The sequence below is a fragment of the Ambystoma mexicanum genome, chromosome 7p (assembly GCF_040938575.1).
Source record: "Ambystoma mexicanum isolate Mex_15411 chromosome 7p, UKY_AmexF1_1, whole genome shotgun sequence".
In the NCBI taxonomy this organism is placed as follows: domain Eukaryota; kingdom Metazoa; phylum Chordata; class Amphibia; order Caudata; family Ambystomatidae; genus Ambystoma; species Ambystoma mexicanum.
In genome coordinates, this window is record NC_090939.1 from 964,797,444 (window position 1) to 964,825,298 (window position 27,855).

The 27,855-nt window shown below is 46.4% G+C and overlaps 1 protein-coding gene across 5 annotated transcripts in view; it reads left to right on the forward strand.

Annotated features, from left to right (window-relative positions):
• Positions 1–27,855, forward strand: part of GK (glycerol kinase) — a 2,191,429-nt gene that overhangs the window by 1,899,884 nt on the left and 263,690 nt on the right. The gene's annotated exons all lie outside the window — the stretch shown is intronic.

A 27,855-nucleotide genomic window follows, 5' to 3' on the forward strand; every position in this document is an offset into this window, starting at 1 on the left:
TTTTATTATTGTAAATCGGTAGGTTGAGTAAACAGGATGTTAGTGATATAGTTTATGTACAGAATAAAATGGCAAAAGCAGCTTTGCAAGCACGCTGTGGACAAAGAAAGTCATCACTGGTATCCGTTTTTTTAGAATTACAAAATGAAAGTGTCTATTAGCAAGGACAAAGGGTAAATAGAATACATTCTATACAATTTGAATGGACGAAGAGAGGTCACTTCTGTACTAATAGTATGGTGAAATGATGTGTTTCTGAAATACATTTCACCTAGCCTATCCAACTGCCCATCACCATCAAACTTTAAAACCACTTACCTCTTATTTGATTCCTTTCATAGTTCCCTTCCAAATAGTTCAGAATTTGCACTATTAGCCCCCCCCCCCCCACACCCGGAAAATTGCTAAAAGAAAGTATACTATTTAAGGATTAGATGTACTGATGATGAGCTCTTTTTTAAAACTCTCTCTTGGCTGTTTCCATGGTATCCTGATAAATAACACAGAATGTGTACTGTTTACTATTTGTCCTTATAAATTGTAGCAAGACTACATTATTTAACAGGACAATGGGCACTGCTGACAAACCCCCCTCTAAGACCATCTCTGAGCTGCTTTGATGGTTCCCTAGTCAATAGTAAAACATTTGCAATATTTGGCCTTCATCCTGGTAAATAGTAGACATTCTGTACTATGTGCTCTTAGTTCCCACGAATAGTATAAATTCTGCACTTTTTTCCTTTGATCCTGACAAATAGTGCCCATTTTGTACCATTTACCCTTTGTCCTCACAAACAGTTGAAATTCTGCACTGTTTACCCTTCTTCCTTACACTTCGTCCTGGCAGATAGAAGACATTCTGTGCTATTTACCTTTTGCCCCATCGTCCTTGCAAATAGTAGAAATGCTGCACTATTTACTCCGTGCCCCATCGTCCTTGTGAATGGTAGACATTCTGCACTATCGTCCCATCGTACTTTCAAATAGAAATTCTGCTCTATTTACCCTTCGTCCTTGTGAATACATGCTGTTTAAGAAAAACTAGTCTGATACCTTTAAAGCCTCTTTAAATAAGCCTCCTGTGCACGCCGTGCTGCAAGTGCAGTTATAGGCAGTTTGAGGCACAGTGAGGCAGAGAGCCCCCACTTACACAAAGAAAGGATTCCCGTTTAGATGAATGTGTTGTGTTGAACACCCTTGAAACACCACTTGTTGTATAGGCGCCTTACAAATATCCAATAAATAAATAAACACATATTACTGAGAAAAAAAAAACGCTGATTGGTTGTAATCCAGCCTGACATTGGAGTGCCTTGAAAGAGTTAAAGGCATGATGGTGGTGGTACTGAAACACTCAGGAATAAACCTTTGATTTGACCTAACATAATCAGATAACTAAGAATGTCTATATCGTTTACTGTTTGTATGCAGCTTCCGAAATGAAATATAAGTTGAGAAGCCATATGTTATGTGGAGGAGGAACATCAGTTTGGTACAGAAATGAATCCTCAGATTGTGAGCTCTAAAACCTCAATTCCAAAAGTTGTGTGATTGCTGCCTATAATGTCTGAGGATCATTAACCGTGTTCTATTCATTACTGACTTTTTCCCAGTGGTCCTAACACAAAATAGCACATATGTTCTGCTTAATATGACAATATACCAGATAACGATGCCAGTGGGGATGCCCACAGGAAAACGTATTGTGGGACACCATGCCAAAAAACGAGTCTAATTTGGAACATTTGGAACATTTATTTTGTTTTGTTTTTGGTGTAATCTTTTTATTGGCATTCATTATAATTTGACAATTACTCAGAAAGGTGCCTGCTCTAATATTCCAACAACGGAAAGTCTTGACGCAAATACCCTGGATCTGGACAGGTCAAGATACGACTGCTGGGGATACATACAGGAGGTACCCCGATGGCAGAGAATAAACCGGGTATCATACAAAATCAAACACAAATAAATCCCCTTCGTCCTAGAGGTATTTATTTGAACACACCTGAAACTGAATAGTCAATCCAAGACATAATTGATTTAAATGTAATAATATACTTTTTATTAGTCACACATCATAAAAAAGATTAAAACTAAAATACATAAATAAATACAAATATATCTCATTTTCTGCATCGCTACAAGGAATATTCAAACACAATATTACTGAAGATTCTCAACATAAAAAACAGACACCTCACCCAGCGACAATAGTGAACTGAAACACAATAACCATTAGTTACTTATTTAAATACTGTGAATATGTTTTTGATCGCTTCACATATGCCCAACATTTTTCTGTTTGCATACATTTGAAACATTCTTCACAGGAAATGTTATCTGTTATTCAGTGAATTAATCAATATGTTTCAAATTGAAAGTGGCGATCTACGTAGAAACCATCTGATCATCTATCACGCCCGACTTGAGCTTGATTACCAATTAATGTATGTGTACACATATGAGCCATCTTACTGCTCTAAGTGATAATCTCCATAAAGAATATTGCCTGAAGTACTGCGGTTCTACCACATGTGGTTGAAATATATCCCTCTGTGTATTTGGATTCCAATGGCAGGGCAATTTGTTACATCATTAATCTGAATAATGGTTGTAGAAAGGCTTAACATGGTCGCAGACTGACGTAAACTGGAAGTCTACGCAGATCGCCACTTTCAATTTGGAAACCTATGGATTCATTCACTGAATAACTGATCAAATTGTCCCTGAAGAATGTTTAATTTATGCAAACAGAATCATATTCACGATATTTGTTTTAAAAAATGCTCTAATGGATATTATGTTGCACTTTACTTTTGTCACTAGATGAGGTGTTGTTTTTTTAATGATGCGAATGTTCAGTAATTGTTTGTTCTAATATTCCTTGTGGCAATGTGGAATATGAATTAAGATATATTTGTATTTTTTGTGTGTTTTTGGTTTTAATCTTTTTTATGATGTGTGATAAATAAAAAGTATACTTTTTCATTTAAAGCTTTTATGTCTTGGATTGATGTTCAGTTTCAGGTGTTTTCTAGCAAATACCTCTAGTTCTGAGGTCATTTTTTGTGTTTGTAGATACGACTACTCCAGAATATCGAGTCCAATCATTCCAGTGCCACTTCCTGAAGAGCTTTCCATTTAGTGCTAAAATCCTTGGTTAAATGTCATGAGCAACAGGCAAAAGAAATAGCACACCAAGGCAGGACACTGACGTCACTCAGGGCCTCATTCCAAGTTAGGCGGTAAGGGATACCGGGCACCGGTAAGGAGACCGGTGCCGGTGAACCCTTACCGCCCAATTCCGAGGTCCCTTAGCGGGAACCGTAAAGGACGTGTGGTCTGACCACACGTCCTTTACGGGTCCCGCTAAGGGACCAGGGCGCTAATAACAGGCCTGCTATTCGCGGGCCCGCTATTAGTGCCTTCCCCATTCCCATTGAGCCCTCTGGGGGGGCTCAAATGGGAATGGGGAATGGTTGGTTCAATGGGGACTTACCGGGTCCTCCAGGGTTGGAATGACCCGGTAAGTCCCCATTGAACCATACCCGGACCCGGTTTGGGAGGCAGCCATGGTGCTAATAGCACCATGGCTACCGCCCAACTCGGAATGAGTGCCTCAAACACATATTCAACCAAATATTGACTGACAAACATGTGAGCAATGTATACCTGATGAAAGCAGGTTGGACTTCGATACGATGGGTTCACTGTCGAGAGAACATAGTTTACAAACAGACCAAGATGCACCAAAGGGGGAATCTAGGTTGGGAGCACCAAACATAAGACACATTGACAGACCACATCAGGAAACTCCCAAAGAAAGAGATTTGTATGTGGAGAATGTAGAGGAAGTTGTATTTGTTAAAGAGCAAATGCACCCAGTTAAAAAAATAAAAAAGCTAAAGAATACAGTAAAGAACCTAAAAATACATCACCAAATATTTACTCTTAAGATGAGATCAGATGGGTGTTAGAGGGGGAAGAATGTAATTTTGAGCCACACAGGTTTTTCTTTAGCTTATTTTTGGCTTCTGAACTATCCGCCCCATTTTGATACTCCTATGGTACTCTCCAGCTTGTTTTTGGCCGATTTGCCTGACCTGTTTTGAGCATCTAAGGGTGTTTTCAAGCTAGTTTTTGGAACCCAAACTTTGTGGCCTATTTTCTTATTATCTCCCTAGGGTTTATTCGAGCTGATTTCTATCCGATAAATATTTCAAGCATTTTGGGCCACCCAGATTATTTCCCAGCTGAATTACTTCAATGAACTTCTTTTTCTAAGTATGCACACAGTGAGATGTCTATTTAAATCCCTGATAATTCTTCCATGCTAGATGTCATTACACAGAGAAATAATGAGGGGATCTTACTGTAGACACTCCATGGGGCATAATTTATAAAAAATCTATCTTTGTCTGGAAGTGAATAACATTTCTGAAATATTCCCTAACTTCCCAATCAATGTATATATTCCTCCCCCGCAGTACTAAAACATTACAGAGAGCAGGATTACTCCAATTCCTTTTATTGGATCACTCCCCAGAAGATTACTTCCCTTTTAAATAATATTCACATCTGGATTTCTTTTGGCTGAATCACAGACAGGTGGGTATCTACCAGTAAAATAGGATCAGCTTTTCTACACAGCCTATCTGTTTTCTCTTCCACTGAGAAGGCCTGGGATTTTAACTCCTTCTAGGCCTCACTTTCAGGGATCTGGTGATAACCGAAAATGGGTCCAAAAAGAGCAATCTATTCCATCTCCTTCTGGTAGTTGTCAATCCTCCTTTCTCTCTTTCCCCATCAGTGAGTACGTGAGTTTCGTCAGTGAGTGTCAACGAGTCTGAGTGCCACTTTTGTATGTGTTTTTTGCATTTTATATAACAGAAACCACACCTTCTCCAGCATGGGGTCTGGCATGGATTCACATGCTCATGAATATTCCCCGTCGTCAGGCTGGGAATCCTCGGTAAAGAAAAATCAGTATCAGTTTCGTTTCTGATCTGTCTTTCGTAGTAGTAACCAATCACTGATCTCTGCGTCATACTGACCACAGCCAATGACTGCCATCTCCCTAAGCCCCGCCTCAGGCAGCCATCTTCAGATTTTTACCGCACGTTCAAGTGTTGGGATCCTCGTGCTATTGCTCTCGAGCTTTAGTGCTTTTTTCGCGCTTTTTTCATAGGAACATTTTCTCTTTTTTCGGTCAAAAGAACCTCAAGCTCCACCGTTTCTTTATCCGATCAACGGGGACCCGTGTCGGATTCTTCTACGCCCCTCAAGGGTGAAGATTTCGTCGAGCCACGCTTTTGGAGGACTCCAGAAGTTTCTCAGGCCCATCTCGGACATGGCCCAGGAGAAGGGAAGCTCGACGCCCGGAAAGCTGTTCAGGGTCTGCCCTGGATGCCAGCTTCAGAATGTCTTTAAGGAGGATGAACACTCCCTTTGCCTCTACTGCCTGCATGAGGACAAGACGCACGTGGAGAAGGACTGTGCGTTTTGCGGCAATATGTCGGAGCGGACCATGAAGGACTGCCATCTGCGTCTCGCCAACTGGCTGGAAGGGAAGAGCCCGTCAGGCGAGAAGAAGAAGTCGGAGCGGTCTTCTAAGACCTTTGAGGGCGCCCCGGCGACGGGGGCCCAACAGAAGGCCAAGCACCGCGAGTCTGCTGGCACCGGGAGCGCCGAACGGTCGGGCTCTACGGGTGCCAGGCAGGGCGCATCCTCCCCGGCGCCATCAACCACGAGCCAACGCTCTGGCTCGGGTAAGAGGAAGGCCGAGCACCCGCGAAGCTCCTGGAGAGACCCCGGTCGAGCTCGAAGGCCCCATCGGAGGGGGAGCGAGGCGGTGACCCTCCCCCCAAGGAGAAGGCCGTGAGCGCACCTAAGGTAGTGAAAGCCTTGATCCACCCGGCCAAGGCCTCTATCGAGACAGTCGTGGCGGCCCTGGCTCAGCCTGTGGAGGCTACACCAGTGGTGGCGACCTCGGGGCCCAGAGTCTCCCTGCCACCGCGGAGGGAGTCCTCTTTCATGCCCATCGACAGGACCCCCGTGAAACCTCCGACGGAGAAGAAAAAGGGGGGGCAGGAGGTCGTCGTGGATTCGGCCTCAACCTCTGAAGAGGAGCTGATCGAAGTCTTAAGCCACAGCGTTGGCGTGGAAAAAGACCAGCCCATCGGGAGGGACCCCGACGTCGGAGACGACGATAACGCCGAGGGTGCCGACGGGGCTCCTGACCGCCCGTCGGAATCCCCTCAACCAGTGCCGCAAGACAACTCGGCAGCCATTTTGTTGGCTATACAGTCCTTATGCTCGGAGATAAGGACGAGATTGCCGTTACCACCAACGGAGGAACCGCTCCCGACGGGGGACCCGGAGCCAGGCCCTTCTGGGAGCTCTCCTCCTAAGAGAAGAAGGATTCATCCTCCGACTCCTTTTCAACCATCGCGCCCTGCTCAGCCCTCCTCCCCGTCCACGACCCGTGGGGATGATACGGGGACGGACACGGCCGCGACGGCTACAGACGACGAGGATCTCCCGTCGTCACCTCCTCCCCGGGCTTCCCCGCCCGACAAGATTGGATCGTTTCATGCCATGATCGCCAGGGCATCCAAGCTTTTCCAGCTCTGCCCGGAAGAGAAGAAGAAGGAAGGTTTCCTTTATCAACGGCGTGAGACCAAGAGGAAGACGGTCCTCGCTGTACCTCTACTGGACGATATCTGGGATGAGGGTCTCGCCCTCCTCAAGAACCCATCCACAACGCCTGCGAAAAGGGATCGGTACGAGAAGAAGTACCGGTTCCCGGACGCGGCCCCCTTGTGCCTTCGGGCACAGCCGACCCCGGACTCGGTCGTCTCTGCGGCGGCCAGGAAGAAAGCGGGGGGGGCCTCGGACTCTACGTCAACCTCCCCGCCGGACGGCGAGGGAAAGAAATTGGACACGATGGGACGCAGAGTCATCTCATCGGCAGTGACGACTATTAAGGCTGCCAACGCCTTGGCTATCGTAGCCCGCTACGACAGGGAGTTGTGGTACAAAATCGCCCCCCTGCCGGACTTCCTACCAGACGATAAGAGGGCAGAGGCCCTAGAGATCTTGCAGGAAGGAGAAGTGGCGTCGGACCACGCCATTACGATAGCGACGGACATCGCTGACACTGGATTTCGCCAGTTGGGCAACGGCGTGTGCCTTAGACGGCGTGGATGGCTTAAGGCAACGGACTTCCGGCAGGACGTGCAGACCAGAGTCTTGGACATGCCGTTCGACGGGAGCAACCTGTTTGGGAAAACAGTGGACGATTCCCTACAAGCCATCAAGACGGACACGGAGATGGCCCGGGCTCTTGGTGTTCTCCAGCAACGACGGCCGCCCTTTCGGAGCGGCGGAGGCAAGCAGGGTGCCTCCAAAGGCTTTGGCGGCGGATTTTCCACCTATCGTCAAGCGGCCCGTTCGTCGTCACAGGAAGCCTACAGGGGACGAGGCAAGTCGGGTGGACCCCGCCGTCGTCGCCAGGGAGGACAAGGCGGCAAGGCCTCGTCGAAGCAGGACTGAACCGGCCGTGGGGTCGGGCCCCCACCGAAGCACCCCGGTGGGAGGCTGGCTGGCGAGCTTCGTCAGCGTGTGGGAGTCCATCTCCACCGACCGATGGGTGCTGGACGCCCTGGCCCGGGGTCACGCGCTCGAGTTTCTAAATAAGTGCCCGCGCGTTCCCCCCGTGGCCAGGAAGGAACATCACGTCCCTCAACTTCTCTTGGAGGTAAAGGCGATGCTCAAGAAAGGCGCCATCGAGCTCATCCCAAAGAGGCCTTGGGGCTCCGGAGTTTACTCAAGATACTTCCTCGTGAAGAAGAAGACGGGAGGATGGCGTCCCATCCTGGACCTACGACGACTGAACAAATTCATCAAGGCACAGAAGTTCCGGATGGTCACCCTCCAGCACGTCCTGGGTCAGCTGGAGGAGGGCGATTTCCTGTCGTCGTTGGATTTGGAGGATGCTTACTTCCATATCTCCATCCTAAAGGGACACCGAAAGTTTCTCAGATTTGTGGTCCAAGGGCGTCACTACCAGTTCAGAGCCCTTCCCTTCGGATTGAGGTTGGTACCCAGGGTGTTCACCAAGTGCCTCGCACCGGTGGCGGCGCGGCTGCGCCGGGAGGGGATCCACATCTAGCCCTACCTGGACGACTGGCTCATCCGAGCAAAGACAAGGGAACTCCCCGCGGAGCACATGGCGAGGACCGTCCAACTACTCACGGACCTGGGATTCTCCATAAACTACGCCAAGTCCCACCTGGTGCCCGCGCAAGACGCGCTGTTTCTGGGAGCGAAACTCGACACAGTGGTGCTTCTGGCCTCTCTGTCGGAGGAAAGGACGAGGGCCAGTTTGGGCAAGGTGCAGCGGATGCTGGTTGCGGACACGGGCCAGGGTGGGGTCCATCAAATCACTCCTCGGAATGATGTCTTCTTGCATTTATCTCATCCGCCTGTGCAGGCTTCGGATGCGCCCGTTACAGGAGTTCCTGGACGCTCGCTGGATTCAGACGACGGGCAGCTTCGAGGACAGGATCACACTCGACGAGAGCTTCCGACGAGCGATCCGGTGGTGGGGCACCCGCGCGCATCTGACGGCGGGCATGGACTTCCAGACCCCGGGCCACCAGAAGACAGTGACCACGGATGCCTCCCTGGAAGGGTGGGGAGCGCATACCGAAAATCTGCACGCAAGAGGCCTTTGGCTCCCGACAGAGAAGTCCCTCCATATCAACGTCCTGGAGATCCGGGCAGTGTTTTGGGCCCTCAGGTCCTTTCTTCCATCCCTCAAGGGCAAGGTGGTGAGGATCTTCACCGACAACACCACCACCATGTTCTACATCAGGAAGCAGGGCGGTACCAGATCCCCAGCCCTGTCCAAGGAGGCGCAGGATCTGTGGCATTGGGCCGTCGCCCAAGGGATGTTTCTGGTGCCTTTTCATCTGGCAGGAATAAAAAACGCCATCGCCGACTCGCTCAGCAGAGAGCTGCGCTCGTGCCACGAGTGGGAGCTACGATAGGATCTAGTGGACCGCCTCTTCCGACGGTGGGGCACTCCCCAGATCGATCTGTTCGCGACGGCGACCAACTCCAAGTGCCGGAGGTTCGCCAGCAGGTTTCCCCAGCCGAGGAGCATGGGCGATGCTTTCTCGTTCCCCTGGGAGGGCCTGTTTCTTTACGCGTTCCCTCCATTGCCGTTGCTGACCCGGCTCATCAACCAGCTCAAGAGGTCACGGTGCAGGATGATCCTCGTCGCACCCGCGTGGCCGAGGCAGATATGGTTCCCGGACCTTCTGGACTTGTCAGCGTCCCCGTCAATCAAGCTTCCAGTGGACGCGGATCTTCTCTCTAGGGAAGGAGGCGCCATCCTCCATCACGACCCGAAGTCGCTGAACTTGCAGGCCTGGCTCCTGCAGCGTTAGAGTTTGGAGGTTACGACATACCGGCCGACTGCAGAGAGGTTCTTGCAAAGGCCAGGGCGTCCTCAACTCTTAAATGCTACGGACACAAATGGAAGAGGTTCTCTGTCTGGTGCCACACACAGAAGATTAACCCTCTACGGATTACGGCTCCTCAAGTACTGCCGTACCTGCTGACGCTGGCCAAGGCTGGACTGGCGCACGCTTCCATCAAGATTCATCTTGCTGCGATCTCCCTATACACCAGAACCACGGGACGGACGTCTTTGTGGTCTCATCGTCTGGTGAAAGAATTCATGAAGGGACTATTCAGATCGTTCCCGCCGGTGAAGGCTCCGGCTCCGGCGTGGGAGCTCAACGTGGTGCTGACCAAGCTCATGGGGCCTCCGTTCGAGCCTCTGCACTCAGCTCCGTTGAAGTTCTTGTCTTGGAAAACAGCGTTTCTTGTGGCCATCACCTCCGCACGACAGAGATCCTGCAAGCCCCCGTACTTGACTTTTCACGACACGAGGGTAGTGGTCAGGACGCACCCCTCCTTCATGCCCAAGGTGCCGTCGGACTTCCACCTCAACAAACCCTTGGTGTTGCCTGTTTTCTTCCCGTCGCCTTCGTCGCTGGCTGAAAGGACTTTGCACTCGCTGGATGTGGCTAGAGCGCTGAAGTTCTACGTGGACCGCACGAAGAGTTTTCCGAAGATGTCACAACTTTTTGTGAACTTTGGACCTGTCAATCAGGGGAAGGCTCTCTCAAAGGCTTCCATTTCCAGATGGCTCTCCGGCTGTATCATGTACTGTCATCGGTTGGCAAACCGACGGCTGCCCGGCCGTCCGAGAGCCCATTCCACCAGAGCAATCGCAGCTACCACGGCGTTCCTATCTGGTGTGCCCCTGCTGGACATCTGCAGGGCTGCTACGTGGAGGTCGACGCACACCTTCACGAAATTCTACTGTGTCGACCGGGATTCCAGGGAGGAGTCCAGGGTCGGCCAAGCAGTGCTGCGCAACCTGTTCGCCTAAGGTGAGCCTGGGGAGAAGGTAAGAGATGCTTAATGTTGAATTGTGGTATTGCTTAATATTGAGCCTGTTGCCACCTCCCGTGGTTGTGCATGTGTGTACTGCTATGTATTCTTTTATTCATGAGCATGTGAATCCATGCCAGACCCCATGCTGGAGAAGGAACAAGTTACTTACCTGTAACTGTTGTTCTCCAGCATGGGTCTGGCATGGATTCGCATGCGAACCCTCCCGCCTACCCCTCTGCGGCTCTTCACTTGGTCATACTGCCACTTCACATGCTACCAAATCTGAAGATGGCTGCTAGAGGACGGGGCTTAGGGAGATGGCAGTCATTGGCTGTGGTCAGTATGACGCAGAGATCAGTGATTGGTTACTACTACAAAAGACAGATCAGAAACAAAACTGATACTGATTTTTCTTTACCGAGGATTCCCAACCTGACGACGGGGAATATTCATGAGCATGTGAATCCATGCCAGACCCATGCTGGAGAACAACAGTTACAGGTAAGTAACTTATTCCTTTTTGAGGTGTGTGTGATTTCCCCAATCTAATTGGTCAATGCATATGATTGGACAATGTTCCCAAACTGACATCACAGTAGACCTTCCCCTCTGTAGTCATTGGGCATATTAATAAAGCGGGCAGTCAATGGGACTAACTTCTACACCCAGTTTCCCTCCTATTCAATATGATGTCATCTGAGAGATATCTTGCAATAAAATGTATTGCATTCTGAACCAGTAAATTCCACTAATGGGACCACTTTAATCAGCTCCCCAGATTTCTCTCTCTCGCACAAATTGAGTAATGCAATTTTTATCATGATAGTGCAAAGGGGAAGCAAGCTACACATTTTTGTAACGCAATTCTACTTCAACACAAATTATTTTTCCATCTCAACATAGCGAGCTTGTCACTGCAAATGCTACGATATATGGGTGACTGGTGTGCGCTGTTTCTGCGCAATGAAAGGCACATTTGCCTAATTTGCATATTTCAACCTAATTTTAAAAACATAATGTTCGGTCCATCTAATAGAGGATTTTCAGCTGAATGTTTCAACACCGAAATGATGTATGGCTCTAGAGAATGCAGCGATATAAACAATTAAAAGAACATTTAAAGGGCATTTGCCTTTCTACAAAAATATTTATTTTATTTATTTATTTATTTATTTGCATTTGTAAATCGCACCTACAGCCCAGGGGCATCGTGGCGCTTGTTACAGGAGCTTTCAAAGAATTTTCAGTAAGCAAAGGTTACATGTGACCGATAGGTCTCTTAGTTACCAGTACAGTATTCATAACATTTTTAGTAGATATAAGAGACAGCTTATTGGTTGGATGAAGAGTTGTGTTTTGAGTGCTTTGCGGAAAGCTAGGTGAGACTGAATCATTCTGAGGTTAGGCGGAAGGGCATGCCACTATGTGGCTGCTATTGTGGGGAAGCTGGAACCACCTGCACGGGCCTTTTCGGTTTTGGGCACCAGGATAAGGTTAGAGTACCCTTCTCTAAGGGGTCTTGTGGCAGTGTGTTTGACAATCCTCTGTACAAGGTAAGGAGGGGCAGTATCATGGAGGCATTTGTGTTCCAGGGAGAGAGTTTTGAAAATGATTCTCTGTTTAACCGGGAGCCAGTGGACCTGTCTCCTGATTTCTGGATGTGTTCTTTCCTTGAGGTCCCAGTGGCTGCCATGAGGGCATTGTTTTGCGCTAGTTGCAGTTTAGAGAGGTGTTTGCATGACGTCCCGGATAGTAGGGCATTGCAATAGTCTAGTCTAGAGCCAATGATGGCTCTGGCCATGGCGAGACAGTTATGTTGTGAAAGGAATGGTCTGGCTGCATTGATGATTTTAGCGTAGTAGGCTGATGATGTGGAGATAGCATTCACTTGTCTGTCCATGGTGAGGTATGAGTCTAGGTAGACGCCAAGTGTTTTGACATGGTCAGACACCTTGATGGGTGTATTGTCAATAGTGAAGGAGGAGTATTCCTGACTGAGGTTACCCAGGGTGGTGGGTGAGCCGATGAGTAGGAGTTCCGTTTTTTCGCTGTTTAGGCAGAGCCAATTGTCAACCATCCAGGATTGGATAGTTGAGTATATAGCCGTGAGATTAGACATGTCAGTCTTGTAGTCACCTGTGAGTGGGATTAACACCTGCTCATCATCCGCATAATTGGTGTATGATATGCCCATGGCATCCAGGATGCTAAACAGTGGCCTGGTGAAAAGGTTATAGAGTGTTGGCGCTATGCATGACCCTTGTGGGACTCCACATTTAAGGAGGCTCGGGGTGGCAGAGGCCGAGTCCGAGAAAACTTTCATAGCCCTGTCTAGGATAAAGGAAGTAATCCAGTCGCGTGCTTTGGGGGAGAAGTTAGCCGCAGAAGCAAGGTGACGGCACAACGTGTTGTGGTCGATCAGGTCAAAGACAGCTAATAGGTCAAGGAGTAGGAGAAGTGCAGGTTTGCCTATGTCTCTCAGGTCGTCCATTTGGTTCTTTAAATCGAGGAGGGCTGATTCAGTGCCATGTCGTGGGCGGAAGCCTTATTGCCGCAGGCCTACGAGTTGGTTCTCCTCCAGGTATTTTTGAACTTGCATATAAGCCGCTTTGTCGAGAATTTTCAGCAGGAATGGGACTGTGGTGATGGGCCTGTATTGCATTACAAGTGTTACATTCTTACATTCAGGAAGGCCTGTAAGAAAGTTATAATAGATTTTAACTCAGCAGGACCACAGATTCATCTGAATTTAATTTGTATTAAAAAATGTTTACCGCTAGCATACACAAAGGGCAAGTAATAAAACTCCACACTTAAGCTTTATAGCGCGGTCTGGTTTGCTTTGCCTGTTTGCAGGATGATCCTTTTGTGAAGTGGCCAGGCTTCAAAGAGTTTATTAGCTTGGGAAGGGAAATTATCTGTCCTCCCATCCTGTATGCTGGGGCTTGGGGGCATTTGTTGAAAGGATTCCCATATGTCAGATTTTAGTGCAGGCTCCATTTAAAGTTGGTTTCAGTCACAATTGCAGCTTTTAATGTCATATTTTCAGAAAACACCACAGTTCATATTGCATATCCATGTTCTCAACATCTGTAGGTTTCCTAATCCTGATGCTTTCATTCTGTTGTAGAAAATGAACATACAGAGCAGCCGAGAATGCCAATCTGTTTTTCTTTCTATAACTTGAAATTACTGCTCTTCTTCTCCTCAGATTAAGCAGGCCCCCATTTTAATAAAAATCACAGGATGCGCTCTTGTATTTGGACCTTTTATTTTGCTGAGCTTGTCTCTGTATTTTGTTTTAGGGGACTTAAAAAATATTACACATTTTGCTTGCACATATGTCGTTGGTGAATCAGGACTTGAAGCCCCAGTGCTCCTTGTAAAGCAATTTAATGTCCGAAAGTACATTTTATACAACTCTATATGAAAGCACCCGGAGACATCAGGGCATGGGAAGCGCATGTCCCCTGGGAGTTAAACCTTACCATTGAAGACATAGCACTGTTGTTTTGTAAATCTTCATCTTGGAGAGCTGCAGGGACAAATAGTCTTTTCCAATTCCATCCTTAAGTCAGATATTGATCTTTGGCCAAGAATACTTCTGGTTTAATTTAACAGCGTTATCCAGAACAGGCAGCGCCCTGTCACTTAGAAGACCACGATTATTATACCTATTTTTAAGAAGGGCGACCGGGCTGTTCAGTTAATTATCACCTGATCGCCCTTCTGGATACAGATAGTAAGGTGTTTGCTGCGGCTGTCTTGTGAGAATTGGAATTGGAGGCATGTAATATGGGTATCCTGACCAAGTTCCTAATAGGATTTAGGAATGGCATGTCAACCTCCCTAAATGGCCTTCTACTTAACATCATGCGTGGTATCGCCTGGACCAAGGCTACTCCCCCCACTTCCCCTTATATGAAGGTCTGGTAGACCTCTCTAATGCATTTGATACAATGAACTGAGAGCTTCTCTGGTGAAAACTCAAACAATGGTGTATCACTTTGATCTTTTGTCAGTCATAGTGCTGTGAAGGCATCATGAAGCAAGACTCAGTGGGCTTCATCACGATTTGGGTGGTAGCCTTAAATGCAGCGGTAACGGTAATACTGCCGCATTTAAGGGCTGCCCTGATCACGAGTTGGGCGCTTAATGGGCTGTGTCACTGCCAGCTTTTTTCTGGAAGTAAAAATCCAATTTAGCACCCTGTTTGCAGTGCTATTACCGCTGGCTGTATTAGTGCACAGTATTTGCAGCGAAAAAGCCTTATTGGGCCCAATAGGGAATGGAGATTTAACGTTGATGCCCAACCTGTGTTTCAGCGCTAATAACGCCAGACCGGCTGGTGCTACCGCCGGCAGACCACCCAACTCGTGATGAGGCCCTGACAACAGATTCAAAGTTGACAACAAAATAGTTTATTTAAATCAAATGTCAGGATGGTAGAAGGCCTAGCTTGCCCTATGCAAAGGTGGGAGTTCCCTAGCTGAATGAAATTAAAGAAAGTCTGAGTCAAAGAGTTTAACTTAAAAGTCTGTCTGTGTCCAAAACGTTTCCTTGCTCTTACAACTAAAGCTAAACAATCTGTACTGGTAACTAAACAATCTGTAGGGATGTCAATAATAAAAGAAATCAAAAAAGTCTCAAGATTAGCTTTCTCAAGTTCAAGACAATACAGTTGCGCACAATCCTCGGGGTGCCCTTCTCCAAGTTCCAAGCAACCCAGTTCAAACAAAAAGTGTCTTGAGACTTTGTTCTCAAAACAGCAATTGCAGCTCCTCAGGTCTTAGGGTTCCCTTCCCCAAGACTTTAAGTCAGCCACTTCTGCTTGATTTAGTCTTTTCAAAAGGTTCGACACAACTCTAGGTCAACCTGACGCTCCTTCTGGATTGAATCCCCAGTTCGCTTACAGTGCTTTTCCTTGGCTTGTTTCGCAATGTCTTTGGGTTTTCACGATTTAGGGCTCACTGTTCTACGCACAGTTATCAGACCAAACTCCACCCACCACAGGTCGCGCAACCAGGAACCCTAGGCTCTTCAGCCCAGACAGGTTCTTCTATACTTTCCTCTGTGTTCAGAGTCACATTCACTTAGCTCCACTTTGTTGGCCTCTTGGCTTTATGTGCAAGTTTACGCTCCTCTGGCTTCTCCTAGTTAGCCCCTGGGCTTTGCCATAACGTGTTACACACCTCTTGCCAGTCTTTGGCTTTGCCACACTGCATCCATTTAAAAAGTTCACTTTCAGGTGGTCTCATTTATGCTGCACCTTTCTATGATACTCTTTCTCACTTGTGCTCTTTTCCATATGTTATCGCATGGTCACTTTCCCTTTTACTGGCATATGCTATCTACTTTGCCCATAAAGTTGTATCCAATTTAGTATTGAATATGCTTAAATTCTGGTTCTCATTTAGTCCAATATTCAATATGGGTAATTTTACTTTGTTTCAAGTTTTCATTCAAGTCGATAGTTAGTTACTTATCCGCAGCCCGCTAGGAGTGCCCCGGCTCTGTGTGGCTCTCCCCGTCACTCACTGGTCCTCAGCGTCTTCCCCTGTCTCTCCTGCTGCATTCTTCGGTTTCTCTGGTCAACGGGCCGCCCTTTGCGAGCCCCGCTAGCATGTCGGCTGCAGTCTTGCACACGCCAGCCACTCTGTTGTCGCTTCAGGGACGCGGACAGCATACTTGCTTCTGTCATGCTACTCCCCAGCTCCAGCTGCTCGTTCCTGCACAGGGAGGCTCCCACACCTGTGATAGCCTAATGGCCTCTCTCGCATTGGGATCCACAGGTCCTCCGGGATCTCGGCCGGCGTCCTGGCTGCTTCTCCGGTCCCACCACGGCTGCCTCCTCTGAGAAAGGGTTCCTTGCTGGTCTCTCCCACACAGGCCTACCTGTTGCTCTCTGTGCTGTTCTCTGGTTCTCCATTCATACACCTGCAACCACTTGACAGGTTGCAGGTGTGGATCCTTAATTGGGCTTGCTGGACTATAATTAAAGGGACATTCCTGACCCTCACAGTACTCTGCAGGTATCTTCCTCATTCCAGTACTAGAGTGGTAAAATGTGTTTTTAGTGTTCATTACTCTGTCGCCTCTTCCTAGTCTCAGTACTAGAGTGGTGAACTAGGTTACTAGTCTTCACTACTCCTAGTCGCTTCTTCTTCGTCCCAGTACTGTCAGGTGGAAAATGTGGAAAAATGAGGAGAGCTGGCTTGCAGTAGTCTGTAAGGGTGGGGGAGGGTTAGGTTGATCTTCATTAGGGAAATGTGGATACCATGACTCTCCTGTGTTTATCCCACTCTCAAACCCAGAGAACCCTCCACCCAGGTGATCCTCCCTCGCTTCCCCGCCCCCCAAGCCCTCTGTTTTTTTTAACCTTTTAATGCCACCCCAACCCATTTAAACCCCTTACCCACTTCCCTTTATTTATTTAATTAACGTTTGCACTGTTTTTCAGTGTTTTTGTCTGCTCTGAAATGTACCACTCTGTTTTGTTTGCAATGAAATGACTGGCTACCGTCCTGTCTTCAAGACAGCATTTGCAGTTCATCAAGTCTGAGGGTTCCCTTCCGCAAGACTTCAACGTAGAAACCAATGTTTGTTTCAGTCTTTCAAAGTTCAATTTAGCTCCAGGTCAACCTGACCCTCCTTCCGGTTTGCGTCACCAGTTCACTTACAGTGTTCCTTCTTGGTGTGTTTCACAATGTGTTTAGCTTTCACAATACAGGGCTCACTGGTCTAGACGCAGTAGTCAGATCACACTGTCTACCCAACACAGGTCACACAAACCAGGACCCCTAGGCTCTTCAGCCCACAAAGGTACTTCCGCATTTGCCCCTCTGTGCAGATTCCCATGCATTTAGTTCCTCTTTGTCGGCCTCTTGACTTTATGTGCAGTGTTATACTCTTCTGGATTGTAGTCAGTCTCGTGGCTCTCTAATAACATATTACACACCTCATGGCAGTCTTTGGCCTTGTCGCATTGCATCCATTCATAGGATTTACTTTGTGGTGGTCTTGTTCATACCCCACCTTTTGTTGCACTCTTTCACACTTGCTCTTTTTCGCACAGGTTGCTTGTTTGTGGGCACTTTAGCTTTTCACTTTCATAAGCTATTTGCTTTGTCTGTAAAGTTGTATTTCAACTCAGTGTTCAACATACTTAATTTCAGGTTTTCAGTCCGTTCAGTATTCAATATGCATAGTTCAGCGTTGTTTAAACTTTCTTTCAGTTCGGTGTTCAATATAGCGTTGTTTTAAGCTTTCAATCAGTTCAGTATTCAATATGCATACCTCATCTTGGTTTGAAGCTTTGATTCATACAGCGCTTCGTTATTCATGCGCAGCTAGCCTGAGGTGCTCTGGCTTCTGAGTGGCTTTCCCCGACACTCAGCGGTCATCGGCGTCCTGCTCCGGTGGGCCCTGCTGCTTCCTTTCGCTTCTCCGGCTGATGCTTTGACCTCTGCGAACCTCGCTCGCATGCCGTTTGGAATCCTGCATGTGCCAGAAACTTTGTTGCTTCTGTGTGGACGCAGACGGCGTCCTCTTTCTCTCCTGCTTGTTCGCAGTCCCAGCTGCTCGATCTCCATCACAGAGGCTCCCACACGTCGGGGTAGGCAGCCAGCATCCTTGCTCCTCTACAGGTCCCACCACGGCTGCCTCCTCATGGAAAGGGTGCCTTGGTCTCTCCTACACAGGCCTCCCTTTTGCTCCCTCTGCTGTTTCACAGGTGTCCCTTTACATTGCAGGTGTGGACTGATAATTAGACTTGCTTGACCATAGTTAAAGGGACATGCCTGACCCTCACAGCTCTCTGCAGACATTTTCCTCGTCGCAGTATTAAAGTGGTGAAATTAAGTTTGATTGTTCATTACTCTTAGTCACCTCTTCGTCGTCCAAGTACTTTCAGATGTTAAATGTGGAGAAGTGAGGGGAGCTGTTTTATTGTAGCCTATAAAAGCCAGGGGAGGGGTAGGTAGGTCGTCAATAGGGAAAGGGGTATATCATGTCTCTTCCTTGACCCTTCTCTTCTTCTTCCCCCTTATTCTGGTGCTTCTAGAGTAGTAGTACCTCTGGATACTTTTCTGGTTAGTGGGATAGGGATAGCAATATCCCATAATTGCTTCTGGGTAGAGGGTTATTTCTGGAAGGGAAATGTAGAATACTGTGTCTTAGATGTGGGCATCACACTCCCAATTCCCAATCCACAAGGACCCTTCACCCAGGTGATCCCCCCTCACTTCTCCACCCACAGAATCAGGATCCAAGACTGATGGCCTTTCCTTTCACACTTGACAAAAAGACCCAAGGGGAGGAGATGTGAGAATGTCCTCAGATTTCTCACAGTGCATATTCACGAGAACACGTAGGTGCAAATTAGATTAGATGAATGACGTAATTTAGTCCAATTGGAATGGAACGAGGTCTGAGGCAGGTGTGCATTCTTGCCCCCTGCCTCTTCAACCAATACCTGGTAGATTCGGATTAGGCTCTGCTGCCATATGCTTTTGTTGGTCCTAAATTTTGCAATCAGATATTGTGTTGTTTGACTACACTCCGATAGGCATCCAGCGTCTGTTGACTGCACTGGGGGACTACGCCTTAGAGAATAATTTGATGATTCATCAATTAAAATCTAATATAATTTGTTTCTGTAGATTGGCAAAAAAGCGCATTAGTTTCAAATGGTTCCTCAATGAGCAAGAGATTACTTTAACAAATAGTTGGGTTTTTAAATTACATTGCACCCAAATGTTGACTTTGTGCTGGCACATCTAGAGGGATGGATTGACTAATTAGCTTGCCAAATTAAAAGACTGCTTGGTAATTATTGTCGATTCTCCATCATCCCCTTAACTTCTAAAAAATTAAAATCATTCAAACCTTAATGTATGGAATGGATGTAGAGACTCCTTCATGGGGTGTGGATTGGGTTCGACTTGAAGGAAGTCTGTGCAAGAAAGTTCTAAACCTTCTGCTGTCTCTCCCAATGGTGAGCCTGCGCTTTGAATTTGTTCTAAGTTCACTGAGGGCCAGTTTAGATTGGAAGCTGGTATCACTCTATAGATCTTCATAAATCCCTATACAAGGATGTTAGAGTCGTACAAATGTAGGGGAAAAAACCTTACTTTGTGTAAATGTAATGGTGTGGTTACTCCAATATTGGTAAATTGCTCCTGTACTGTAAATGATCTTGATCTAAAATCCAATGGGTGTGAAACTGGCCATCATGAGGATAGACTGGATAAATATAATACATATTTTATTTTTTATTTTTTAATTGTGCATTTAGTTACATACAAAACTATGATGCAAAGTTACAGTTTGCACAAATCTTTATCCACTCTAGACAAGCATCGAGGCGCCTTACCTGCATATTTACGATGATTCCCAAATGCCTACTGGCAAGCTCAATTTCAGAGATTTCGTCTAAATCTGTTACCAACTGATAAAGTTATGGAAGCTCATGCAAAGGGGCATAGTCTTAATGGGAGTGCTTAATTTGTAAGAAGATAAGTACCAGGGCCCACATATGTTCTTGCATGGGTGAGGGGCAATTCCGCGTCTACCGTTGACACCACCAACTGTTTCTTCATACAGTGTCACATGGCTGATCCATAAGATGCCAACATATTTGGGATTAAAGCTCCAACTCCCACTGGTTCAATGAGGGTGAAATCAACTTTACATATTAGTTGTGTCTTGAAATAAAATAAAGGTTTGTTTCTTTAAAACACATCATCATTAACATTTTACTCTAATCTCATCAGTGTCAAGTGGAGCATGTTAACCATCTAACCACAGGACAAAAGAGCAAAAATGCCTTCCTCCTATGGTAAATTGATGCACGATTGTAGTATGTTGAATCCTGCAGAGTCTGCACAAAGACCCTACCTAATGTCTCCTCCCAGGTGGCCAGGGTAAGGCTGCCGCTACCTGATCCTAACCCTGTGGGTGGTATTAGCCAGGAGGATCACCTGGGAAGAGAAGGGCCCCAAGGGAATAGAAGGACTCAGTTGGACGGACGCAGTATTTGTCTTCCTCAGAGGGAGAGAATTTTGTGCTACCAGAGTATGTAATGGCTTGTCAGAGTGAGGATTCCCTTCCCAAAGCTATCCCTTTTGTTGGTTGTAAAAACAGTCATAATCAACATAGGGAACAGAACCTTAATACTCTGGCTTTTTATGAATCTGATTCTCCCTTGAAACAGAGTCATTCAATTATCAATAGTAAAACCTCCCTTCACAAAGTTGCACACATTTATAGTTAGTGAAGGCTCGTGTAATCAACAGGAGATTGTAAGAAACCTGAAGGTGTCCCACGCGCCAGTCCCCAGGGATCTGTCATCCAGGTGGCCAAGACACGGCCATCCCTTTTGGATCCATTTCCTGGGGGATGACCAGTGCACGAGGATCACCTGGATGAGGGGTTCTCGGGGAGTGGAAGTGGGTCACCGAACGTTGAGATGCGTTATCCCCTTCCCAATAACATCTTTTCCCTATCCTACCAGGTAGGATACCTAGGAACTCAACCCCCCATCCCCTTCCAGACACAAACACTTTTTCACGGACAGTCCAACATGAAATAAAACAGACCAACACCCGAGCTATATACCTGATGTGTCCCAACACAAGTGTCAGGCAGAGTCAGGCAATTACTGATAATTACACACACCTGACTTCCATCACACTTCACCACACAGATAAAAGGCGGAGCACGAAAGCACACTCGGAGCGTGGCAAACACCTGAGAAAGCAGCATTTCTGAGATGGCGGTTTAATACGAGGAGAAAGGTGGCAAGACCATAAAGGGTTGCAAAGAGGGAATTGCGCTTTGACTTTTCAACAAAAGGAAACTGTTACTTTCAAGAGCCCTCGAGGATAAGAAACATAAGACGAAACATAAGACCTGGAACTAACGCTGAAGAAAGGTGTAATGTGTGTTGAAGGTACACAGGGCTCTCCCGCATCGATAGCCGAGGCGGGGAGGAGAGATTGCCACTGTGTTACTGTCCTTGGCTCCTGCAACAAAGCCGCTCCAGTACAGTCAGCGCAGCTGGTGAGTCAGGGAGACTGATAGAAGACCGGTCTGTGTTAGCCCCAAGCAAGCAACAGCGTTGTATGAAGCAATCTCAAAGAAGAAAGCACAAGGCGTATATGATGAGCGACGCAAATGTAATTGAATATCCAAGGAGTCAGTGATCTTTTGAAAGCAAAACAAATACCATACATAGTGGTGTGGCACCACATGGGTGCTCATTCGAAAGTCTCTGTTAGGTATCCAACTGAGAGTGTAAAATTGTGAACTGTGATTACAAAAGGCAAGTGTGAACCTGACAGATGGATGCTGAGAGAAAGCTAGGGGAAGGCAATCCCGCTTTCTAAGCAAATTATAATTAGAAAGTGTGAAGTAGAAGTAGTCCTGCAGCGGGTCAAGCTAAATCCCATGCACATTCGAAAGTCTTTGCTAGCAAAGTTGAATTGAGATTGGTCCGAACTGCTGAGGGAGACTAATTGCAAAAGGGGATCTGAGCCTGACTGAGGGGGATCTGGGGTGAACTGTGAGTCACCCGAGAGAAGATTGTAGTACAAAATAGGATCTGAGCCCGGCTGAGGGGATCCAAGGTGAAGAGTGAATCACCTTACTTTAAAACTTGTAAAGGAAGTTTTTGTTTGTTTGATAAATCAGGCCCTCTGAGTCAAGAGACTTTTGATTACCAAAAAGACTTGGCCATAGAAGGACCCGATGTTGGTAATGGAACTGTGTCCTCCTGCCAAAGAAGCCCAAGAGTGTGCTATGCTCGGGTGTACCGCCTTGTCCTGTGCTGAAAACGTGGCTAAGGGAGACCCACGGTCTGAACATCCTGACTTATTGTTTTGTGAACACTTCTTCATTTTTCATGAACATTATCCCACACTATTTGTAAATTAGCGATAAGGATTGGCAATAGGTTTTTTAGTATAGGCCCTTTTTATTTTGACGGACTCCACTACGACTGCACTACGACTGCACTATCATTAGTTGATGGTTTTAGCTTCCTCCCATCTTAGATTTAGATTGGTGTTTTTCACACTCTTGATAAAGTTCAATAAACATCCTTAAACTGTGGTCACTTGTATCTGTCTTACTTTGATACCATGCCTTCCTTCCAAGATTGATAGATGTGGACATCCGAACATTAATATCTTAATTTCTGTTGAAGTTAACTCTCCTACCAACTATTGAGGCCTTTTAAAACTCTTGTTGAAGGTATAATTACTGTTAAGAGTGAAGTGAGTAAAGTTAAAGACAGTATTCAGAACAAAAGAAGTAATCTGAACATTGGGAACATCAAGTCCCACAATGCCCAAAGTACTGTGTTGAGGAACAGGGATTCAGAGGCACTAGACTGCAATGTACAGTTTAGTGGTTCTAATGACCCACACCTCAGCAAGACTTGTTAATATATAAGAGCCCCTCAGGTGCAGGCCATTAGATTTAGAAGGTGGAGTGATTCCAGAGACTCCACGTTGCATTGGCAGCAGAGGAAAAAGGGGAACAGAGATGCCAGAGCCACTGCTATTTGAAGAGCGGATGATGGTCCCAAGGTGGTCTCCAACTTTGATGGTCGTGTATTCAGAGGTTTTGCAGCAGGAAGCGTTGTTATGAAAAGCTTTCCCCATTGAGAGAAAGGCTCTTCTTATTTTGTGTTGTGCTCCGATGGCAGGTGTTAGGGAAATGTAGCATTACTGTGAGACCCCCCCACCCCCAGCACTTTTTGCTGGTCTTCTGAAACTTTTTCTTTTAAACCCGAATGAGGGGGGACATTTTCCACTTATTCATTCTTATGGGCTCTGGCTTTTGGAACGCTATTCTTTCAACAGTTTCTACTTTACAGTAGGGTATTAGGAGATTGGGGTGTTAGGGGAAATTACCAAAGGAGGTTTCCGATTCCTCCTAACCGGTTTCCCCTCTTATGTGATCCTCCCGGCTAGCACCCTACCCAGGGTCAGGATCAGAAAGCGTCTGCCTTTCCCTGGCCACATGAGAAGGGTCCCAGGTCAGGTTTCCTCAGTGAATCATCTCTGATTCATCACACCGGTCACCCAGCTCCAGAGTCCTACTATTTGATGCGCAATGCTGCAACTGAACCTGGTGAAACCATGCGCAACGCCGCAACTTAACCTGGTCAAACCATTTGCGTTCATCCACCCCAAACCTCAGCTTGCACTCCTCAAACGACACCAGGCCAGTATCTGAATATAAAACCCCAAGGGTCAAACAACCCTGAGACTCCCAAACCCCAAAACTAGTTACAGACATGCCTGTAGAATAACCAGCATTATGTGTGATCAGTGAGAGAGGACCCAGCTCCAGGGGGCACCCCAATTAGCCACAAAGCCCTATCGCAGTGTGCAAGTGAAACATCTGTTGCGTATAAAAGATCACCTCGCGCCTCCCTAGCTTTAGTATTCAGAAATGGTAGATACATTAGCGGTAGGGTCATGGCTGCCTATTGCACATCACACCAGCCTTTCTGTACCTGTTCAGCTCCCCAGTCCAATAACTGCACTATAACTACTTTTTAATATCCAGATCCCCTAAGCCCCCAACTTTCTGACTATTATCTTCCTCTGGATGTGTATCATCTTCTTCCCCCATACATAAGTTAATATTGTACTCTGAAGCCCATCAGGTTTGGACTGAAGAATCCTCAGAGACAAGGTCCAAAATACATATAGCAATCTCGCCACAAGGGTCATTTTTAGAGCCGTGAATCTACCCATCCATGACACCCCTGCTGGTCCCAGTGTTTCAAATCTTGAGCACATGATGTCAACAAGTCGGGGATATTTGCCTCATTAATGGACGGCGGGAGATAGCTGTACTCCTACATAGTTAATAGGATCTTTTGACTAGCGGATTTGGGATAGGCCCTGCGGTTCCGTTAATACTTCAAAAGAATGAGAGACATCCAAACCCTGAGATGTATCCCCAATAATTGCAAAGCCTGGGACAAATTCACATTCCTGAAGAACACAGATGGCACCCAGAAGAGAGGACACAAAATTGCTGGGAATAAGCGCAATGTCATTAGTGTACGGCATAGTTTTATGCTTTAACCCATTGCACACAACACCCTGAATATTCTTATGTGCCCTAATGGCACATGCAAGTTGTTCAACCGCCTCTGCGAAGATAAGCTGTGACATGGGGCAGCCCTGTCGATTCCCTCTCTGAATAGCTATTGGGGGAAAGAACTGCATATTTAGTTCAATTCTTGTAGCCTGAGTTTGGTACCCTGCCTGAAGAAATCTCTTGAACTTTTCACCAATAACCAAGGGCACATAACACCCAAAAAGTGTAATCACAGTCTATAGAAGCAAACACCTTATGGGCATCAAGGGGAACAATGCCTATTTGCTGGTCTGTTCTGTGTGCCCAATTCAGCATATCATTCAACCACTGGATGCTATCATTTGTGTCCCAATATCTAATAAACCCTGACTGGTCCAGGCCTATAATGAACGGAAGTGTGCGCATTACTCGTTCTGCCAGAATCTTAGCAGATATCTTCTTGTTGCCATTAAGTAAGGCAAGGCTTCTGTGCCAAGCCGGTCTTCGCTGGCACTTAAGTAGCAGCATTCCTATGACCCTCATCTTGATTAGGTATCCTCTTGCCCTGTTGTGACCTTGTTTGTATGCATAGCATGATTGTGATCAGTGAGAGACTACTGTCCTGAATCCATTGTGGTGTGATAGGCTATACGATCTAGAGCTGTGAGCATCCAGCAAGCAGCACAATTGTTTTTGTAAACATCCTGCTGAGAGAGAAAGCACTCTTGTTAGATTTAATTGCTACCAGAGCTAATCGCTTTGTGCTGGACTTCATTTCCCAGGTCTCCTTGGGATGCACATAGAGAAAGATCAGGTGCTTCAGTGCCAAGCCGGTATTTGCCAGTCATCGACGTGCTCGGCGTGAACTTTCCTCACATTAAGTACAGAGATCACTTTTTTCTTTATCATCGCTACACTTTCTTTCAGCTTAGACACCCCATAGCAACATGGGTCACCCGGCAAGAGAATCACTATTGGTTGCAGCCTTACGAGTCAATTGTTTAGCCCTCATAAACAAACTGAAACTGACCAAAAGTGACAGTCTTTCAAAGCCCCCCTCTCTCTCACTACAAAATCCATAACTGTCCAAATATCTTTGACTCAACAAAATTTGGAAACAAATCCCTCAATTGTTTCACAAAGCACTCCTGATACCGAATCCAGGATTCTGGAAGTAGCATATTCATCTGCCACTCCCTGTATTAAGGACACCATCCTGGATTCTGACACAGCCACACATTCTTCCTCCTCCCTTGGCACCCTGACGCTAAAGAGCCCCGCTCCTTCCAGAACTAGCATATCCACAAACTTTGCATAGGATACTAAAACCTCTCTACCCCTTGAAAAGAAGAATTGTGCTAACGCACGAAGGCTATGGTGGCGGTGTGGCTATTATTGTGTGGCTATTATTGCCAGAACTGAGCTAGGTTTATTTCCAGCCGCAATTACATGTACAGGCTGCGAAATTCTCCATGTAAAAATGACCCAGACCAACCAAAATAGTATCAATATTGTGCTCATTTACAGATCACCTAACCCAATGCCAGAGTTTAATGAAGAAATATCCAAATTACTAAACAATCTCTCCCTTCAGCCCTAACTCTGCCACCCCTTTTCTAGGGGATCTGAAATGCTGGAGAGGAAATAACCTGGACAAAGAAGCAATATAACTAGAATCTGCCCTCCTATCTATCGAGCATAAAATTGTAAATAAGGATCCAACCACTGCAAAAAATCACATATTAGACTGGATTGTGATAAGGAAGCATAATGCTAATATTATTCAGACCACCCCTTGCATATGGTCAGATCACTATGTCATTAGGTTAACTATTCAATCTCTAGCTCCTTTACCCAAGCAAAAAAAGCTAATGAAGTCAGTTACAGGTCGGAACTTCAAAAAGGTCCACCGTCAAGACCTTCAGGTCTGCTTGGACTCTATTATGACCAAGTCCCCTCCTCACGACCAAGTGGACAATATGGTGTCCCCCTTCTCTGACACTTTCACTGCGGTGCTAGATCTCACGGCCCCTGTTAAAACTAAATTAGTTGGGGATAACCCGGGCCACCAAAACTGGTTTACCCCTGAATTAGGGGATATGAAGGAAAAAAAAGGCCCTTGAATCACAATGGCTAAAACATCCTTCAGAGGCCACTAGGACAGCGTGGAAAGAGTTGGATAACATCTACAAACTTCTAATCATAGATACCACAAAGAATTTCTTTAATAACCAAATTCAGCAGTCCACAAACTCCACAAATTTTGATGCTTCTGGAAAAACCTAAGGTATCTCGGACCCCTTTTATATCCTCGAACCTAGATTGTACCCTAACTAAAGCAGCCTTTGACGCCAAAATTACCAACGCAGGATATTGAAATAACATTGGCCCAGAGTCATACCATCTCACACAGGAAACAGGCAACCACAAAACATTTGAGAACCAAGCACCCCGTATTTACTTTCTCACACATTTTTCCCCAAAATATGCTTAAAATGCTATCCTCCATGCATGCAGCCTCCGGTCCCCACAATCATTTGTACCCTAAACTGATTCTGGAGCACAAAGATCTATTTGCCCCATTTCTTACCCAAACTGTTAATACTTTCATTAGAGATAGCCAAGTCCTCATTGCAATTAAGAAAGTTACAGTTACTCCCATTCCAAAAAAAAACATGGACCCCAGAGACCCAAGTAACCTGAGACTGATTACTAACTGTTAATTTCTCCTTAAAATATTGGACAAGTTTGCTACCTCCCAGATGCAAGCCTTCACCGAACTGAATAACATCCTTTGTTGCCGACAGTCAGGCTTCCGTCCATCTTTTAATACGGAGACCGCTCTTGTGGACCTCCAATCCCAGACGCTAAAAATCATGGATGAAGGGAAAGCCGGGATGCTGATCTTATTAGAACTATCCGTGGCTTTCAATATTATAGACCATTGATCGTCTTCTCATGTTTTTGAAATATCAGGCCAATGTTCCAAGGAAGCTGTGTATTGGGTTCATTGATTTCTCTCAATTCACGACTCCAAAATCCAATGGGGACAAGCATTCTCCCCCTCAGCACTGATTAATTGTGGGGTGAGGGCGCCTCCATCTCGCCCCTATTATTCAATCTCTACATCAGGTTGCTCTGTACGCTTATGGATGACTTGGGTGCATTTTCTACAAACTATGCCAAAGACAACCAATTGGTGATTGAACTCACTGGTGACCATGTAAAGGACTCGGCTACCCTGTCTAACATCCATTGCCTTATTGAAAGCTGGATGTC